Here is a 3046-nt window from a genome sequence, read left to right as displayed (position 1 = left end):
GAGTTTTGGGGTACCCGAAGCCATGTTCCGCGCTGGTGACACCGGCCCCCACCTCTGCCTTGGGAAAGCCTCTCAAGCTGCCCGGTTCCGGGCGGGCAAGAATTGCCCACGGGTCTCACTGGGACAGGTGTTTGGCTAATATCCCGGCGTGCTGGGCACACAGAGGCACGCTCCCTCTTTCACCCTGGGTGAGGGTCTGCGTGGCATGTGCCCAGTAGACACACAGCCCACGCGCCTCCCACACTGACCGGCACACCAACACCCAGACCTGAGACGTGTCAGGTGCGAGGGTGGCTTCTGGCTTTAATGGGGCGCGTGCTCCCCCTGGTGTCGCAGATCCAGAACTGCAGCGAGAGAGCTGGACGTGGGGAGGGGGGGGGGGGTTCCTCAGAGCTTCTCAATGGGAGTGAGTCCTCCTTTGATTTGAGAGTCGAGCTGTGCAGGATGATGCACTTAGTCTCATAGGACTGAAGGGCTGTCGCACCCGACAGAGCCAGCACCCAGTCCCCGGAAGGTGCTCAGGGCGAGGACGGGCTCCCTCCACCTGCGTGCATGCACACGTCCCTGTCGGTTAAGGACTGCGAGTGCCGCAAGAGGTCTTAGGGTCCTGGGAATACAGTCACCTTTCAGCCCGGTGGGTAAACTGAGTCTCAAAGCGGGGTAGACTCCGCAGGCAGCAGACCACGTGGTGGAAAACAGGATTAGAACCCAGGGCCCTGACCTCCAGCTTCCGTCCCCCGTTCACGTCACACCCCTTCCTGTCCCTTGAACTTCCGCTCCGCCAGCCCCTTGTCTCTGGTTTATTCTCCTCTCCTTCCCCATCCTATGTAGTCACTCTTCTTTGCTAACTAGCTTCTAACACTGCACCTTCCACATGTCACGCGCTGTTCTATGCATTTTGCAGATATTAGCTCACCGGTTCCTCACCACAGCCTGGAGAGGGAGCTCCCGTATTTGTAGATGGGAGACGGAGTCACAGAGATGCCAAGTGACTGGTCCAAGGTCACACAGCTTGGGACAGCCAGGCTTAGAGTCTGAGTTTTGGGATTGGCCTCGGCTCCTGTACCTCTGCTCCGCCAGGGACCTGGCTGCCATTGTCTCCCCAGAGCCAAGCAGGTGGTCAGCTGTCCCAACCCTGTCCTCAGTCATGCTGTGCGGTCAGTGCAGCAGTCACAAGACCAACAAGACCATACGACAGTGAAACAAAGCGAAGTCTCAGTCTTCCGGTGGGACACGTCCTTTCGAGGTCTGCCTCTGACCCTGTTCTTTTCTTCGGCTCCCCCCCCCCCGCCCCCCGCCGCCACACGCCCCAGCTGGGCCTCTGCAGGCCCTTCGGTTAGAGACCCTGCTCTGCAGGCTGCCGTCTTCTGTCCGTCCCCGTCTTCACTGTCCCTCTCCCCTCGTCCATGCCGGCCTGGTCATTCTGTTCCTCCTGCACTCCTGCGGTGAACACACGCATGTCGGCGCCCCGGCGGTATCCCTCCTGGCCCTGTCCCCATGAGCTGGTGGGGGACACAGGCTGCAGATGCTGGCGCTCACCTGTGGCTGTCCTGAGTTGCTGCTGGGGGAAATCTTGCTTCTGGGCCTCGCTGACCTTGATCTGCAGGTGCACGGGAGTAAGAAATGGGGCTTGGGCCACAGGTAGAACTCTCTGCTTTGTGACATACCTTATAAAATTGTACTCGGTCAACACATTTTTTTTGTTTTGCTGAACCATGGGGAGGTGCTACATTCAGGGGTGACATTTAGGAGGCTGGCCCTCTCTCAGGAAGAGAGCCCTGGGCTGGACGTCAGGAGACCTTGTCTTCAGGCCTGGCACTGTCGCATCAGTTCTGTGTGACCTGGACTAGATATATCCCCAAGGTCAGTTTTCTCACCTATAAAGTGAGGGCATTGGATTCATGGATTCTAAGACCTTGTCAGTGCATTGGAAGAGACCAGAGTCCCCCAGCATTCCCTGCTCAGGCCCTGTGGGCAGTAGGACTAGAGGGTGTAGGGTCCGGAGACCCAGGCTCTGGTGCTAAGGCACGTCCTGCCGGGGCTGAGTGGCTTTCCGTTCTGGTCTTTGTTTTCTCATCTGCTGTCTGCTCTCGAACCTGCTAGCCTCGTGGCAGGTGGAGGGAGAGAAAGCTGGTGACGGATGGGACATTGGTTGGCAGAAAAATCCTCTCTGTTCGCCAGAGCTCCTGTAATGAAAAGACATGTTTGGAGAATTAGTAAGTAATCGTGCTTGAAAATGGAAATGTGTACATCAGTGTTCTAGAACTTTTGGAATCATTTCTGAAGGGCAGAGAACACATATGCGTGCATTTACATCGATGCGGGAGGGAAAGTGCAAACCCAGGCGCAGAGCTGGGGCAGTGCTGGTATGACCCCCGGGCTCCGCTCCGGGGCCACGGGCAGCAAAGGTCCTGGGGCGGCTGTCAGTGCTTAACGGGGACCCTGGCTTGGAGGGGCTGCTTGGGCGGCTCCTTCCCGGACCTCTGCTTCAGGGGGCCTGGGGAAGCGTCAGTGTTTGTCCCCAGACTAGCAGAGCACAGGTAGCCAGCAATGGCCAGAGGGAGTGGGGGCATTCAGACCAAGAAGAGCTGATGCCTCCCGCTTGTCAGAGGTCCGCCTGGCCCCGTGGTTCCTGGCCGTGAGCCGCCGGGAAGCGGGTCAGGCCCCACAGGCAGGCGCAGAGGACTAGCATGATAAAAATGAGCAGAAGACCAAGACTCTTCAGTCATTCAGAGAAAAGCAGCATCCTGAAAGATACAGCAACCTTTAAAAGAAGAGAAAAAGCCAAGAAAGGACGACTTAAGAGAGAACATCATAGAGAAGTAGAGTCAGAATAACTTGCATGTGTAGCCTTCCGGTCATTCAGCAAATGTCAGTGGGGGTCGTCTCCGGGCTGGGCAGTGGGGTGTCCTCCCGGGAAGGGTGAACACACCGCATGCCTCACGTGAGCGAGAAGGATGGTGACATGAATCATAGACACAGATCGAATTAATAGCAATGAGGGAAATATAACGAGACCTGCTAGGGAAGGATGGGCATCTAATTT

General features: G+C 57.2%; 1 protein-coding gene across 1 annotated transcript in view; it reads left to right on the top strand.

Annotated features, from left to right (window-relative positions):
- COL22A1 (collagen type XXII alpha 1 chain) overlaps window positions 1–3046 on the top strand; it is a 189725-nt gene that overhangs the window by 47517 nt on the left and 139162 nt on the right. The gene's annotated exons all lie outside the window — the stretch shown is intronic.

Source organism: Suricata suricatta, chromosome 15, assembly GCF_006229205.1.
Source record: "Suricata suricatta isolate VVHF042 chromosome 15, meerkat_22Aug2017_6uvM2_HiC, whole genome shotgun sequence".
Taxonomy (NCBI): Eukaryota; Metazoa; Chordata; class Mammalia; order Carnivora; family Herpestidae; genus Suricata; species Suricata suricatta.
The sequence above is the reverse complement of the archived record's forward strand: the minus strand, read 5'-3'. Positions and strand labels throughout refer to the sequence as shown.